Source organism: Amphibalanus amphitrite, unplaced genomic scaffold, assembly GCF_019059575.1.
Source record: "Amphibalanus amphitrite isolate SeventyFive unplaced genomic scaffold, NRLGWU_Aamphi_draft 001209F_arrow, whole genome shotgun sequence".
Taxonomy (NCBI): domain Eukaryota; kingdom Metazoa; phylum Arthropoda; class Thecostraca; order Balanomorpha; family Balanidae; genus Amphibalanus; species Amphibalanus amphitrite.
The window spans coordinates 104,074-121,953 of NW_024882703.1; the positions used below are offsets into that span (position 1 = coordinate 104,074).

Below are 17,880 nucleotides of genomic sequence, written 5' to 3' on the forward strand. Positions count from 1 at the left end.
ACGCCAAAATGATAATGTCAACTTCACCGTCAAATTCGGCGAGTCGCAAGTCGTGCCTGTGCAGTCGGCGAGGGTCTTAGGCGTCAACATCGACTCGTGCCTGACGTGGGAGCAGCATGTGGCTGCGATCACTCGCCGATGTTACTGCATTCTGATAGGGCTGGCCAGAGTGCAGCGTCGTGTGCCGCGTGAGACAAAGCAGCTGTTGGTCGAGGCCCTGGTATTCCCTCATCTGCAGTACTGCATGTGCGTGTGGGGAAGCTGCACAAAGACCCAAAAGCACAGACTTCAGAGATGTATGAATTTTGGCGCCCGCATTGTCACTGGTCTTGGCTATCGTGAACACATTTCCGGGACACTGCGAGAGCTTGGATGGCGGGTGATCGAGGACATGATAACTGAGCGTGACCTGTGCGTCATGTACAACCTGAACCATGTCGAGAGCGCCCCTGAGCTTCTCCGCTCACGCATCACCCACCGCTCTGATGTGTCTGTGCGTGAAACGAGAGCGACACGTGACGGCGAGCTGGAGGTGCCGCGGGCCCGCACAGAGTTTGCCCGTCGGTCGTTCTTCAATCGGGCGGTGAGAGCGTGGAATAGGCTACCGCTGAGTGCGAGAAACGCGTCTTCTCTTCCTGTCTTTAAAAAGTGTATCGCAGATGCCTTTTAAAGGGTGATGCAAATGTGGATTGATAGGAAAATGCTTTTACTTGTGCTACATGACGTGGAACGCTGAAAACCCATTTTATGGATGTATTCCTAAATATATGATATGCCCAACTCAGCATTGGGGGTGCCCAGGCACACCCAAAAGCAGCGGCGTATTTAGAAAATCGCGAAGGGGGGGGGGCAAGGGTTTGGAGGGCGCCACCTCACCCAAGGAGGGCGCCATACGGTCGCGAGATAAAAAAAAATCGCTCAGTGGGGGTTGGGGGGTTGGGAGGCGTTTTTTACCATGCCACCAGTTTTTTTTTTTTGCGTAACCTCGTATAGGTCGTGCTGCATTGATTTTGCATCGTGTGTATTCATTATACTCCAGGTCACAAAAGGTCAAGTGTTCTTGAAATGCTGCGCCGAAGGCGCGCGAAATTTTTGAAAACAACCTTTTCCTCCGCTTTTTAGGCACGCCTTTTATACGATCACTGTTCAAAGCTCCTCTCGCTCTTTTACCAAATTTGAAGGTGTAAAAAATACCTAAGGTTTGGTCGGGCCGCTGCCACACAAACTGTACAGAAAGCTTGGCTCATGGGTGTCGATGTATAAAAGTTTATTGGCGGTGGCATATCTACGCACCAGATCACCGTATCGGATTGATACCGGAGCGCGAGATGCGTAAACATCATCCAAATTACCTCAGACCAGCCTTCATAGCCTTCTCACAGATGCATACAGTGTACCCACATAACCAGTTTCAATCACCGAAACTTCAGATGCCTGCTGTTGCGCCCGAACCTGTTGACAATACTTAATCGTAATCCATATAGATGCCATGATGCACGTAAAGTAGGATCAATCCGTTAAGACCAAAGACGTGTTTTATGCATCGTAGAGCGTAGATGGTTTTGGTAGGTATAGATACTTCATTCATTGTGCTGAATGCACGTTCATTTGTGGCAGTTTTCACAGGCAAGACATCAACTATGTGCAATAGAACGACTAAGTTGAAAAACATGCCAAAGGAGTAAATAAATGATAGGAGGGCAGCGATCAACGGATGTTGCCAATAGGTAGAAGGGCTGCGATCCACAGGAGGGCACTAATAGGTAGAAGAGCCCCGATCAACATCCCGAGTTTCGACAGTAGGGCACCGATAGGTAGGAAGTTGGCGAGCAGCAGGAGGGCGCCAATGGATAGAAGGGCAGCGATCAACAGGAGGGCACCAATAGGTAGGAGGGCGCCGATCAACAATCAACAGGAGGGCGCCACCAGGTAAGAGGGTGGCGAGGAACAGGAGAGCACCAATAGGAGGGTGGCGATCAACAAGAGGTCGCCAATAGGTGGGAGGGCGGTCATCAACTGGAAGTCGCCAATGAGCGGAAGGGTGACGATTAAAATGGGGGTGGCAATGGTGAGGAGGGCGCCTTTGCTCAAGAGGATGACACGAACAGGAGGGCGTCTGTGCGGAGGGCGCTGGTCAACAGGAAGGTGCCAGTGGATAGGAGGGCGGTGATCAACAGGAGGGTGCCAGTGGTTAGGAGGGCGGCGATCTACACGAGGGCGCCAATAGGAGAAGGGCCCCGATTAACATTCAACAGGAAGGACTAGGGAACCAATAGGTAGGAGGGCGGCACTGAACAAGAGGGTGCCAAAAGGGAGAAAGGCGGCCTTCAAAATTTCACATGAGGGCTCAATAGGTAGGAGAGCGCCAATAATTATGAGGACGCCGATCAGCAGAAGGGCGGCAATGTGTAGCAGGGTGGCGACCTACAGGAGGGCGCCTTCGGGTGAGAGGGCGCTTATTTACAGGACAGCGGCTTACATAGGCGACCACCGTTACGCTTAGAGAGCTACAGCCTACAAATGTGGTTGGAGGGCGCCCGAGGGAGCCCTCCAACCGTATTTGGAGGGCGTATTTGGAATGGGCGTCCTCCGAGGGCGCCCTCCATCCGTATTTTCCCTGTAAACACATTCGCGATTGGAGGGCGCCCTCCAGTCGCGATTGTTTTTCGATTCGATTATATCACAATTGCATTTGCGATTGGAGGGCGCCTTCGGCGCCCTCCAATCGCAAAGGGCGCCTTCGGCGCCCAAGGGGGGGGGGGGGCCATGGCCCAGTGGCCCCCCCTGCCTACGCCCCTGCCCAAAAGTATACAATGAAATCGACACCTATGATGCGCCCAATCTTCAAGGGTGGCAGTCGAAATGACGTCATAGGGCCATAGATAGATGGGCGGCATGGAAATTGAAGGTTGGCATTTGGATATCCTTGAGGTTTTGCAAGCACATTTCGTGACAATAGTGGCGCAGACCGAGAGAGGGGGGAGTGTGGGGTATACATGAAATTTGCGTGCATTTTGTCAGTGATAAATGTTTTGCTTCATTACTTACTATTCATAAGGAGTAAATAAACACCGGAGTTATTCATATAACACCTGAATTACAGTTTGAGTTTATTTTTTGCTCCTTTTCGTTTATGTAGGTTCCTAGCGGCTAGCTCTCCTCTCCTAATTTGCGTGTCCGGACAAAATTTCGTCTGACATTTTTTCAACTCACCTGTTCAACTCACCTGTTGGGGGTTCCCTGCCTTCCAGAGTACAGCATAGAGGATGTGCATAGGATACGTGAGGAAGGAACCCGCGAACGTAGGGCTCGCCCGGCGGAGACACCACAAGGGGTGCTGCCAAGCCGAGAACAAGAGCCTGCATAGTGACAAACACGAATTTTGCTATAGTTTCATGATACATACAATAAAAGATCGTATACAATAATGCAAACACAAATTAGGGGAAACAGGTCAACGCAATAGCCATCACATATGATAAGAGAACAAGGCATCACCCATCGAGTCAGCCAACATGGCCTTGAACCTGCTCAGGTCGGGTTCACCTACGACCTGGTCAGGGAGTGCGTTCCAAGCGGTGATACAACGCTTGCTGAAGGACCTGGTCCTGACATCAGTTTTTTTTTATAAATTTAGTCCGAACCTTTTGATGGGAAGGATTCACAAGGACAGAGCCAGAGTTTGTGCTCGAGTGTGGCGGATTTTGAACCTGTGGCCTCTGGTACTAGACGAGGGATCAAGTTCGAACATGGTAGTGGCATCTATACAACACTTTGCGTGGAAAATCTTCCAATATTGAATCAGATCGGCACGTAGAAGCCTGCCCTGGACCGAGTACTGGTTCAGAGCCCTAAGCCGGGATTTATAATCAAGCTCTCCCATGCCTAAGATCTTTTTAGTCCAACGGCGTTGAACAGATTCGAGGAGGCGCACGTCCCCTATATACGCAGTGTGCCATACACATGAGCAGTATTCCATGATGGGTCTTACATGAGTGTTGAATAAAGTGAGCATGAAATCAGGGGATCTGCAGACAGTTGACCTTAACAAGTTTTGGGTAAGGCCAGCAGCCTTTTGCACTGTCAAAGCCACATGCTGGTGAAACTTCAGGTCAGAATCAATAAGAACCCCGAGATCAGTGTGGGATTTCACGACCTGAATCGATGTTTGGTCTAAGTGATAGGACGGGGGAGGTAGGACATGGGACCTTCTTTGAAAGCGGATGACCACACATTTTTTCAGATTTAAGTAGAGACACCAGGACTCTGCCGTGCGTTGTAGCATCGTTATGTCCTTCTGACAAGCCTGTGAATCACGACAGTAGTTAGCTGGACTGTCGTGGCGTATTGTCATGTAGATCTTCAGGTCATCTGCAAATATTTTATACTGACAGAGGAGGTTACTTGCGACATGGTTGACGAAAATAAGAAAAAGAATTGGTCCGAGGACAGAACCCTGGGGTACGCCACTCGAGACGTTGCGCTGGCTGCTTGTCTTTCCCTTTACCTGGACTGACATGCGGCGACCAACAAGAAAGTCCTCGATCCAGCGGATGAGGGGGGTATTGATCCCTAGCAAATGTAATTTGGTGAGCAGAATAGGGTGAGATACTACGTCGAAGGCCTTGGAGAAGTCAAACATGATGACGTCAACGGTGTCGCCCCTGTCAAGGTGTCTGGAAACGTCATCGTAAACCAGCAGTAGTTGGTCCATGGTTGAGCGACCTGCACGAAACCCGAATTGGTGGTCAGACAAGATATTGTTGCTCTCGAGGTAGTCTGTCAGGTGACGGGCAATTATTCGCTCTAGACACTTGCATGTTACTGAGGTCAGGCTAATAGGGCGATAATTAAGGGCTTGGTACCTTGAGCCTTTTTTGAAAATTGGCACAACTACCGACGATTTCCACTGGACAGGCAAGCGGCCTTCCCTCAGCGACTGGCGGAAGAGGAGTAATAATGGGTAAGTTAAAGCTGAGGCACACCTTTTTAGTAGGCAGGGGTGGATGTCGTCCGCTCCCGCCGCAGAGAAAGCATCCAGGCACTGCAGGGAGGAGAGCACGTCCTGGGCACTGACGTAGAGTGGAGGCATCTGGCTGGATACAGACTGGTGATCAGTTGGGCCGCGACGAAGGGAAGGGCTGTGCAGGGCGGGTGTGAAAACACTGGCAAATGCAGTGACGAAAGCTTCAGCCATCAACTCTGGGTCGTCTGAGAGACACCCGTCAGGTAACTGTAGCGGGCCGACTCCGGGACAACCAACTTTCTTCCTGCGAAGGTAAGCATGAAAACGTTTGGGCTGTGTCTTAAGATCATTAAGTAGTTCAAGCTCGTAGTTGACTTGAGACTCAGTAACAAATGATCTTAGCTGCTTGTTTGCCTTGAAAAAGTCTCTCAAGGCTACCTCTGCTGCGACAGAGCTTTTGCCAAGGCGGTGGCGGACAGACTTATACTTTGCCCAAGCTTCCTTTTTACTGTTCCTTAACCTGTGAGGAGGGTTAGTTTTCCATGGCAGCCTGTTTGAGATCTGCTGTGGGGCAAGGGGAACACATTCCTCAACAAGGGGCATCAGGACATTCACGAAACGGGTATACGCGCCACCAATGTCAAGCGCTGTAAACTCTGCATCCCAGTCAACCTCGTATAAGGCACGCGATAGGATGTTGTATTTGCCTTTCTGCCACTTCCGGTACTTAGCAGGGGCGATCTGCGAAGGAGACGTCTCAAGGTCAAACACATAAGTGCATAGTATCGGGCAGTGGTCGCACCCGGGTAAGGGAGGGAGTACCTGAACAGATCCAACTCTGTCTGCATCTGTGGACAGGACAAGATCCAGTATATTGCCCGAACGTGGGAAGGTGGGCTCGATCAAGAATCTTGGGCTCGATAACCCACTGGGTAAGCCCCAGAGACATGAATACTTCGTAGCCTTGCCTGTCAAAAGAGGAAGCGCGAGATATCGGACAAGAACTCTCCCAGGATAGCGTAGGTAAGTTGAAGTCCCCCAGAAGAAGGACTTCCCTGTCACCACAGAAGGCCAGCAGAAAGTCATATATGTGTGCTGTGTCCTCCAAGGAGGAGGATGGTGGCCGATATACCACCGCAACATGCAGGTTAAAGTCAGGAAGGCGGACCGCTAGCACATTCTGATATGGCTTATTTACTTCATCAAACTTCACTGAGCTGTGGATGTAGAGGCACACGCCATGTTTGGGGAATCTTCCTGGTGTATCGTTCCGGACAATGTGGTAACCTGGAATGGTAATAAAACTGTCAGGCATTGAATGCAGCAGATAAGACTCTGTAATAGCAAGAAGGTGAAGTCCATGATCGACAAGGAATTCCTGAACGAATGGCACCTTCCTGGTAAGGGAGTTAACATTAGCCTGGCCAATCTTCAAAATAAAAGTAGATCCACTGGAGCCCTGGCAGGGAGCCGAGGCTACTCGTTTGCCACAGGGCGGGGCTGGTTGTTGCCAGGTGCTGAGACAACAGAGCCATCTGTCCTCTCAGATACCTGCGGAGAGGGGGTAGCCGTAGGTGGGACCGCTCCAGGGCTCGGTTCCTGTTGGTTGCCAGCAGCAGGCATGGAGGGGGCATCAGATGCAGGCTGAGAAGACCCAGCACCATTAGCTCCAGCTGCCACGCCCGCTGCAGACCGCCTCGCTCGCAGCTCAGCTCTCTGGTTGAAGGTCAGGTCACGTCGGATGAACACAGTCCCAAAGAGGTTGGAATGTTTCAGCTGCCTACAGTTATTGGACGCCGGTGGAAACAGGGCGCCGGGGGGCATATTAGTCACGTGACATTTGGAGCTTCTCCCCCTCCGTGGACCTTCTACATGCTAAAACGTCACGTGTGAATTTCACGAACCTTGATCGAATCGCCCCAGGCGCCCTGTTTTCAACGTCGTCCCAGTTATTCAGGATCATCTTTCGAACCTCGTCATCCTGGACCTTTCCACGATAGAGGTCGCTTTCTGAGGGAATTTTGACAACGTCAGTAAGTGTGACACGCTGGTTAACCAGATGTTCTTTCGTCGGACAGTTTTTCGTCCGCAGATTTTCGTCCGACGTTTTTTCGTCTCGCATTTTTTCGTCTGTACATTTTTTCGTCTGTGCATTTTTTCGTCTGTACATTTTTTCGTCTGTACATTTTTTCGTCCGGACATTTTTTCGTTCGTACATTTTTTCGTCTGTACATATTTTCGTCCGGACATTTTTTCGTTCAATAAATTTTACGTCTGTGCACCCAAGGTTGAGTGAAAACATACTACAATGCTATTCAACTGTGAGGCAAATGACGTCATAATAATACTCGGGGCGAAGCAGTGCAGTGCCGAAGGCAATGCCTTAGGAGAGATTACAGGCAATGGTAAGTCAAATATTTTTAGGTTAAGTGGTTGTGTATCTGGCTTCAGGCCGAAGGCCTGAAGCCTGATGCATAACCACTTAACCTAAAAATATTTGACTTACCATTGCTTGCAATCTATTCATGCAAGTAACTTTTTCCTTATCCCCCGGTAGGCAAACATCAGTAGGTAAGGTTAGGTTAGGTTAGGTTAGGTTAGGTTAGGTTAGGTTAGGTTAGGTTAGGTTACGTTAAAATTGTAGACGAAAAAATGTCCGGACGAAAAAATGCACAGACGAAAAAATATACGAACGAAAAAATGTCCGGACGAAAAAATGTACAGACGAAAAAATGAACAGACGAAAAAATGCACAGACGAAAAAATGTACAGACGAAAAAATGCGAGACGAAAAAAAGTCGGACGAAAATCTGCGGACGAAAAATTGTCCGACGAAAATCTGCTGGACGAAAAACCGTCATGGAATCCCTAATTTGTGCAGATGCTAGGTACTAGGTAGAACAGAAGTTGCGTTTACATAGGATTCTGACGAGGCTCTAGCTTATTTATTTTGCGATAATTTCGATCATATTTAGAGGTGATCATTTTGTAAATTGTAAAATAGGTGCCATTGGCATCTTTTGCAGCATAACAGGCAGAGCTGTAAACTTGCAACAATCCCTATGTAGGTAAACAAGGCTAGTGATACCTACTTGTACTGAGCTTTGTTTGGTCACTGTTTTTTACCAGCATGCTGTCAGTTTTTCGTATATAAGGAAGTCATTGCTGGCACTCCTTGGCCTCTCATTGGTCAAATGAAGAGACCACAGAAAGTTGACCAATGAGGAGCCAAAAAATAACAGTATGCTCGGCGCTCGCAACCTGTTTTGTTTTTATCACTTAATAAAATGAACTGAACTAAACTGAACTTAACTTGCTGATGATAAATTTTGATCGAATGGCACCGGTGACTGGGTCATGTTGTTTTTAAAAGAAATATCGGTTTCTTTTAATTTTTGTATTTAAATCACTAGTTAAAGTAACCAATAGCTTTGTCCGGGGATTTATTGCCATTAAAATTATGCTTTGGAAGGTACCTACAGGTATTTGATGTTCCGCACTTACCTTGAGATTAAGGTAGGTTCCTAATTAGTGAGGCAATTTATTATTTGTTTGCTTGTGAATGATACCCTTTTCCAGGCATGTGCATGCTCTGAGAAAATGGATCTAGGATTGAACCCATGGATTCTGGTCTTGGATCTGACAGGATCACAGATCCAGCTCTTGGATTTGTTAGAAATCCGTAGGGATTATAGCATATGTCTAATTTTTGCTTAAGATCCAGTGAGATCATAGATCCCCATTTATTTTTTGTCATCACAGAAATCCCCCAAAATCACTTGTTGCAACTCTCAAACTCTATTTAGTGATTTATGCGATTGTAGGTATGTCAAAAGCCAAAGCCATAGTTTTGTGGCACTTATTGACTTAGAAACACTTTGAAACCTGGTTTCAAATGATGTGTATGGCGGGATCCACTCAAGTCAGATCATAGATCCTTGCTCTTGGTTTATCATCAGATGCTAAGATCATAGATCCATGATACATTTTAGAAACTGCCACACCAGATCCAGTGGGATCATAGCATAGATCCTAACCTGCAGTTTGCTCTGAATTCCACGGAAAACATAGATCCATTGCTTGGATCCATGCACATGTCTGCCCTTTTCACTAAGTATTGTTTACAAAACTTTAAAGGAAACAGTGACTTAGCATGTTTATGTTTCAATAACTCAGTGTTAGTATGAATAAACACTTTGAAAGGGCCATCCAAGTTCTGTTAAAAAAACCATTTATAGCAATTGTATGGTTACTTCTTGAGAGATCTGATCCCACATATATTGATATTACATTCCATTGGATCATATTAACCCTCGCCCGTAAACGGCGATCTGCCACCTTCGCCCATGCAGGGGGGGGGGTTGGTGCGACCCCCCCTTGGCGTTTGAAAACGGAGCGTCGTAGAGCTTAGCGGAAAAGACCAACGGATTGCTCTCGCCGAGATCTCGCGATTGGTGGTATATTTTTTGGTCCTAGGTCAACATTTGACCTACTTTTGACCGGTCAAAGGTCAAATTTTCGGAAAAAATAGACTTTTTCAACTTTCCGCGGCGATTGCGGCAAACCGGTGGGAGATATCGACTTGAAACCTTTACTATCGTGTTCCTTGATCAATTCTCTATCGTTTGGTATGTATTTCGTTTCCCTAGCTCTAAAAATGGCGCGTTGGGAGCGCCGGAAGTCGGCAAGGTCACAGTCGGCGGCAGAAATTCGAAAAATCAAAATTTAAATTTTTGAAATCTGATTGTATTTTTGGATTTGGGAGGTCCATTTCCTCCCTATAGAAGCTAATATTGCTGCATATTCCCATTGAGGTGACAAGAATTAGCAAAATAGTGGTTCGGGCGCTTTTCAAAAATAGTACCGGACGCTGTTCCTCTTGTGACGTCATAGCTCCGTGACCTGACCTGACCCGGTCAAGTTTCTTATACCATATGATAGCCAATACTTGCCCCAACATGCATGGGAAGTTTCATCACGATCCATCAACCGATGTCCGTACCAACGGCAGGAAACCTCGGGCGTTGGCACTCATTTTGTGAAAATCCGGCCGGAGGCTGTTCCCTTTGTGACGTCATAACTCCGTGACCTGACATGACCCGGTCAAATTTTTTATCAAAAGATGCGCAAGGTTTGCCCCATAAGGTACCCAAAATTTGGCGGCGCTGCGCGCCGCCGTTTTTGCACTATTTCCGAAAAGCCTCAGGGGGGGGGGGTTGCACCAACCCCCCCTACATGGGCGAGGGTTAATACGTCAATTTATTCTTTGTTTATAAGTTTGATGGGATCATTAACCCGCGCCGGGCCGCCGGTGCTCTGCGACTAACGCGCCGGGCGGGGGAGGGGGGGGGGGGGGAGTCTGAAGTCTGAACACTCCCCGTCTAACTCGGCTCCTGGGCCACGTAGCGACACGTGGAAAGCGGCATTCGAAAGAGCGTCAGAAATATTGTCGGAAATATTTCATGGTCCTTTTTTTGGTCAGGTCATAGGTCAGGTCACTAGTGGTCATCATAGGTCAAATTTATTCCATTTCAACAATTTTGGAAACTGCCAATGGCTAACTCGGGAACCAATGGAGCTACAGCGCCGCGGAAAAGCGCATTCGATAGCCCTTTTACAGACTTCTCTGGGTATTGTTCTCAGATTTGACCTCAGGTCAAGGGTTTAGTCTCCAGAGGGCAAACACTCCCAAAATAGCAGTTTTTTAAATGAATTTTTTTTTTTTCTGCAATAACTTTTGACTCAAGACAGTGACGACATTTATTTTGCTAGCATCGTGTTCCTCTCATCGAGACGCGTCGAATGAACATGTAAAGGTCTTGATTTGATATATGTAAAGAGCGCTGTTCGGCAGCCGGCTATTTTGTGTGCAGGGTATGACGTATTTCGCGAGCCGACGTCACAGGCGGTGACGTCGGCTCGCGCGCGAGCCGAGCGCCAACGACAAACTAACGGGAACCCTCGGACACCCTCGGGGCATAAACCGCGGAGTAGCATATTGAGCGAGTCTTACAAGGAAAATTCATATATTTTCGTTTCTCAAATGATAATCAGGGTGTCTCTTACCTTTTTACATATCATTTAGGCTTACCTAACACTTCAGTTGCCAAATATCTGCAATTTATTCAAGCGAAGGTATTTTCAGTAAATATCATTGCTATAGACCGAAATCTTTTGAATAAAAACTCCAATCAACAGAAATAAAAATAACTTAATTTATTCCAACCATTTCCTCCAAATAAACAACGTAAAAACTCACTTTTACACACATCATTCATAATAAAGCATACTAACACGCCGCTTTAGACAATTGCGGCGTCGAGTGGCGCGCTGCTAGCGCTCTTTTTCGATCGCAGAGACCAAGGCTATTCGCCTCGTGACTCAGAAGTGGCTGACATCTGGTGGCCGTTTCCTGAACTACTATAGGTAGGATCCGGCGGCCGCTCCGCAGGCAGACCGGCCGGTCTAATCTCACCGAGACCTCGGATTTCGAATACTTTTTCTTTCAAAATTGGAATGCAATGCACATAATTCGACGACAAATTCCTCATAGATCACGAATAATGATTCGCATAGCCCATCATACATCCTTTCACAGTCAAAAGGGCCCTGAACAAAGCGTCCCGTGGCACTTCGTAAGCAGTATTGGTGATTACAACCAATGTTAGGGCGGTAAGGGCGGCCGATAAGGATATTGCTATCTGCCGAAAGAGCAAGTTTCCGGGCACACTGTCTGAACCCTCGCCGTAACGGTTTTCTACGTAGGTAGGTACCGCCCGGCGCCCGATGCTTTGGAACCGCCCTGAGATCTTAAGAGCATTCATATGCCGGCATAAGACATTCACCTTTTATAGCCCGTCACAGGCCGACGTGGGGCCCTCAGAAATAGGCATGGAGTTCTCGGAAACCTGCATAAGGTCCTCATTGACTACCGTCGGAACTTAAATCTGCGATGGGCCCCAAAACGCCACCGTGGAGCCCTCAAAGACCTGTAGATTGCAGCCTTCAGAAACCAGCGTGGACGCTCGGGTGCCGATGTAGAATGATCAGGGATTGGTGCGGGCCAACGGTGAGTTCAGTGCGGGTTCGCTCAACCTTTCAAATGACCTGTTGACCAGTGGGATGGAATGGAACAGACTTACAAAACCAGCTGCTCGAACGGCGCCCCGGAAGGCGAAGGGACATGTTCATTTCACATTGCTTTTTGCTAATGATATCTGCATGTCAGGGCCAAAAGGCAGTAGCTACTAGCCTGAGCACTGAGCAGGGAATGAGGGATGTATTCGGTTCAGAAGGGGCTGATTCTGCTCCCAATGATAGGGGGGGGGGGTTGGATATCTTATCTGTGTAATTCAAACTCAGTTCTGAGTTATCACTTCAGATTCATAAGGCTTCAGAGGGTGGAGCCTTATGACCAGTGACACAAAAAATTGTGACTTTTACATTCTTCCATTCAGTTATCAGTTACATATGTGAAAGATAAATGGCCCTGGCAATGAAAATAACTTTAAGGGTACCCCAGGCTTGTTGAAGGGAAGGTATGAATGAACACCCGAGGACATCAGATTGCTTCCCTCTCCCAGGTAGTATTCTCACACCATTGATCATATGATGTTGATATAGTTCAGGAAACAAAAGAGATATATGTGCAAATTCAGGCCAGCTGTGAACGTATATCATTGATTACAATGCCTCTAATGCCACCAATACTGCACCAACTTCTAAAGCACTGAACAGAGGTTGTAACTAATAAAGCAGACCATTTGTCGATTCAATGCTGAGTAAGGGGGTGACTGAGGTGAGGTGCAATGAGCTAAATATGTTCTGTGCTCTGCTGGACACAAGTGCAGAACACATATAGCATATTGTGCTGCACCACACATGCCAGCAACAGACTTAATTGTAGGTCTAATCTCTTCAGCTACCTCCTTGAAACAAACAGCCATCTCAGCAGCAAGTGGGTTTTGAGGGTTGGCAGCAAGACTCCTCAGTTCCTTCCTTCCAGGGCTGCAGCCTGCTGCTGGAAGATGCCTCAGAAGCCCTAGCATAGTGGAACAGCTGCTGTTAGCAGTGGAATCGGGTTGGCAGCCATCACTTCTGACTTCCGATTTCGGTCAAATGCCACTAGTAGTTGTAGTCTGAGTCCTGTCTTTTGTACTTGTGTGGTCATGTCATTGTCATACCATGCTATTGCTACAACATGAAAGATTGCATATGCACCTTATTGCCTGAAATATATCCATTCTAATAATGGAAACAAGATCATTTAACGAATTGCCATGCATCTTTGTAAGCTGCTTCAGACTGAGATTAAAAGTCAAAGGTCATAGCGATTTCTGCAGCCAAATGCTGTATGATATTCACTAGCGATAGCAGGGTAATTTACTCCAAAGGTCAAAAACCCAAAACGTTACATACATAAAAGGGATCAAAATCGATAATAATCAGTTTCCCCCAACCCCAATTTCCACTGAAGCTGATACAGAGTGCTGTTCACGGGCACCTGCGGTAGCTGCGGTAGCTGCGGCTCGGCGGTCAGCCGGGTAATGACGTCACAGAAAGTGGGGATGGGGCGGGTGGTGTGACGTCATACGGCTGCGGCCGGCTGCGGTCGCCTGCGTCTCCTGCGGTCGAAACGATCCGACCGCAGCGGCCGCAGGAACCATTTGTCATACAAAGTGGCGCGGCAGTTGCGCATTCGTGTAACTTGGGCGGAAAATTGACACGGCCGCCTCAGACGAACGCGTGATGACGTGCGCACAAGTGGGCGGGACTTACAGCCTGCGATCTACCGCAGCTACCGCAGTTACCGCAGGTGCCCGTGAACAGCACTCAGAAATACACGTTTACCGGTATTCGTAACTCGTGCGCCACATTCGCTATCCTATCTATACGGTTCTACGGTGCTGCCACCTAGCGAGGTGTCACGAGGCGAATATAAACCAGGTAGAACGTTCCCGACGAAAAAGTGGTGACAAGCGATAATTAGTAGCCGCGACCCTCACTTGTTCAGAACTATATCCGCAAGCAGCATTTACAGGCTAGCGGAAATCGACCAATCGGCGTTCGGCAATACTCGACGCTGATTGGCCCGATGCTCGTGACGAAATTGCGGGGGACTGTAGGTATTCCCCTATGGCGTTTAATAGACTTACGGCTTTTGAAGGGGATTTATACCAGTTTTTGTTGGGTTTGAGGCCATTTTTGAGCTTGGATATTCTTTCTGTGACTTTTGACTGTGTAATAACGACATTTAATCATAACATTTCTATATACTACCGGTGTCACATCGGCCAAAAAGACCGAAAGTACATGGGATAGACGGACCACTGCTGATGGGGCACACATGCCGGCGTGTGGTCATCGGAGGTCCATGAGTGTTGTGTATCGAGTGGTCCGTACTTTCCTTATTCTGCTACTTCCGATTGTACTTCATGCTTTTGGCTAACTCCAAAGACTCCTTTTTACTCAGAACGTTTCTTCCATACTACACAAGGCCAAGAACAACAACTTCCAAGGTTCTCCATATGAGGCACACTCTCTAAATCCAGGCAGAGTAAATGACGTCACAAGAGACATCATCCTAATACACAACACTCCTCCCCACTAAACAACACTTTACAGGTTCATGCGCACTACAGGTTTACGCTCACGCTGGGGATGAGTGCGCAGTTCTGGGGTCTTCCGGATGACGTCCGCTGGACGTGCCCTAGGACCTACAGTCTCTTGTTCAGTGTTCGCCTTCGCTGCTGACGCTGCTTCAGGTGACTGTGTTGCAGCGATCCCATCTTCCTCCAGCACGAGCCCGCGGTTACCGGTTGAAGTTACCGACTGTTCCACAGCGCTATGCAGTGGCGGTCCATGTTCCCGCTGCACCGCTGGTGCGTCTTGCGCTGGGAGATTGCAGTGCTCAGACGGATTGATCTCCTGCCGCAGATTAGTCACTGGAGGTCGGACACCTGGCAGACAGACAATCTGATCGATGTGTCGACGCCACACTTCGTCTTGCACTTGGACTAGGTAGTGTTTACTGCCTTGTCGTTCGATGACGTCTCCCTCCCTCCATTTCTGTGCACCTCGGTAGTCGCGGACCAGGACTGATTCGCCGACTTCGAGCGTTCTGTCGGTTCCCTTCTGTGATCTTTCTACTTGTTCCTGTTGCTTCTCTCGAACTTCACTTGCGAGGTTGGGCTTCAGGAGGTCCAGGCGGTTTCGTAGCGGCCTGCCCAGCATCAACTCCGCCGGTGTACGTCCTGTTGACGCTTGTGGCGTACTGCGGTACGCCATCAGGAAGTTCGGGATGTTGACCTTCTTGCCTTTTGAGGCCTTCAGCAGGTTCTTCAGACAACCCACTGCTCTTTCCGCAGCTCCGTTAGTGGACGGCTTGTACGGCGCTGTGACACTGTGCTTGATTCCGTTCCTCTCCAAGAACCCTTCGAAGTCCTTGCTGACGAGTTGTGGACCATTATCCGTGACCAGTTGGTGAGGCAGTCCCCACCTAGCGAACAGGTTCAGCAGGTATTCAATCGTCTTCTCTGTTGTGATGGTCTTCATTGGAGCGATTTCCATCCACTTCGAGTAGCTGTCGATGACAACCACGTAGAATCTACCTTCCACAGGACCAGCGAAATCTAGATGTATCCGTTGCCAGGGTCCCTTGGCATACTCCCATGGGTGGAGATCTCCGCTTGGTGGCTCTGCTCGCTTTTGCCAGCAGCCTTCGCAGTTCCGGACTTCCGCCTCGATCTGCTTGTCCATGTTCGGCCACCAGACGTGCATCCTTCCGAGCTGCTTCATCTTCACCATTCCTTGATGTCCGGCATGCAGCTCGCTCAGCACTCTGGATCTCAGGTTCGGCGGAACCACGACGCGACATCCCCACATTAGACATCCGCGCTCCACGGTCAGTTCGGTTTGCCTCATCTTGAATGGTTGTAGCTCTTCATTTACGGCTTCTGACCAGCCGTTGTGCACGAAGTGCATCACCTTCGCCAGGATTGGGCTTCTGGCCGTCTCTCGTTGAATCGCTGCGGCCGTCACCGGACTTAGCGACTCCAGTTGTCCGATCAGACAGACAGTGCACTCGTCTTCTGGTGCTTCTGACTTCAGCACTGAGCCTTCTCTCGGTAGACGTGAGAGCCAATCAGCTACTGGAATCTGTTCCGACTTCCTGACTTCCACAGAGAAATCGTACTCCGCCAACTTCATCGCCCATCTCTGGATCCGTGAGGCAGCCAACGTCGGCAGCGGCGCCTTAGGTCCAAAGACGTGAGCTAGCGGCTTGTTGTCCGTTACGAGCTTGAAATGGCGCCCGTACAGGAACTGCTTCAGTCGCTGAAATGCCCAGACTACACAGAGTCCTTCCCTTTCTATCTGAGAGTATTTCCGCTCGTGTTCACTCAGCGATCTTGACACGTACATGATCGGCCGCTCATCCTTCCCTTGAACGAGTACGGCGCCTAGTCCTTCTGGACTAGCGTCCGTGATCACCGTCACCTGCTCCGTCACGTCGAAATGACGCAGCACTTCCGTTGATGACAGCTGTCTCTTGATGCTGTTGAAGCTGGCTTCACACTCTGCAGTCCACTTCCATTCGCTGTCTTTCTTCAGGAGTTCATTCAACGGCCTTGCTGTCTTCGAGAGGTTCTTCAGGAAGCGGTTGTAGAACGTGACAGCACCGAGAAACTCACGAACTTCTTTCTGGTTGGTGGGTGCTCTTGCGTTCAGCACGGCTTTCACACGTTCTGGATCTGTTCTGATGCCCTCGGCTCCTAGCCTGAGCCCTAGGTACCGGACTTCCTTTGTCAGAAACTGACATTTCTCCTTTTTCAGACGCAGACCGTGTGACTTCATGATCTGCATCACTTCGTCCAGTCGCTTCAGTGCTTCTTCTTCAGTTCTTCCTGTGATGAGCATATCATCCAACAGACACTTCACTCCAGGCACATTCTTGAGGATTCTGTCCATTTCCCTCTGGAAGAGCATTGGACTTGACTTCACCCCGTATGGTAGTCGCAGCATACGGTGCATCCCCCATGGTGTGTTGAGAACACAGTACTCCTGGCTTTCTGTGCTGAGGGGCATCTGCAGATACGCTTGGGAGAGGTCAATCACTGAGATGTATCGAACCTGTCCCACTGTTGCAAAAATGTCCTCCATCTTCGGCAGCGGGTGCTTCGGCACTTCCAGGTTTGGGTTCAGCGTTACCTTGAAATCTCCACAGAGCCTTACTGATCCGTCCGGCTTTGGCACGACTACGAGAGGCGTGGCCCACTTCGGCGTTGCATCCTCTGACGTCAGTTCTTTTGTCACTCCAAGTTCCACCCATTTTGACAACTCTTGCTTCACTTTGTCCGCGAGACCATATGGCACAGGTCGTGGTGGCTGGAACACTGGTTTGGCATCCTCTTTCAGCTCTAGATGAGCTTCAGTGTTCTTCATCTGACCCAGCGTACCATCAAACAGCTCTTCATTCCTCTGCAGAACATCTTCCAGCTTCCAACGCATTGTCTTCTGAGATTGCATACTTCCCACCAGCTGTTCCCAGTCCAGTCTGATTTCTTTCAGCCAGTTACGTCCCAGTAGTGGAGGTCCATCTCCTTCCACCACATGCACTTCCAGTTCCTTCTGGTTTCCTTGGTACACTACTTCTGCATCTGTGACACCCAGCACAGGGATCTTGTGCCCTGTATATGAGGTCAGACGACATCCAGCTTTCCGCAGACTCAGTCCAGGAAGCACACTGTCTGGCATCAACGTCACTGGGCATCCTGTGTCAACCAGGAATTCCACATCCTTGCCATTTACGGACATGCTCACCTTGATCGCCTTTGACTTCTCCCTGCTTGCTTGATACACACAATAGTTGTCTTCCTCGTCATCTTCTACTTTGTCACCTTCATTACAGTTCACCC

At 48.9% G+C, this 17,880-nt stretch overlaps 1 protein-coding gene across 3 annotated transcripts in view; it reads left to right on the forward strand.

Annotated features, from left to right (window-relative positions):
* Positions 1 to 2,966: 2,966 nt before the first annotated feature.
* LOC122371137 (prohibitin-like) overlaps positions 2,967 to 17,880 on the forward strand; it is a 30,575-nt gene continuing 15,661 nt past the window's right edge. Inside the window, exon 1 of one of the 3 annotated variants that reach the window (XM_043347259.1) lies at positions 2,967 to 3,016. The gene's annotated coding sequence lies outside the window, so the exon portion shown is untranslated. Of the gene's footprint in view, positions 3,017 to 6,953; positions 6,996 to 8,462; positions 8,483 to 17,880 lie in introns of those variants that run through there. The other 2 variants (XM_043347261.1, XM_043347264.1) reach the window with 2 other exon arrangements.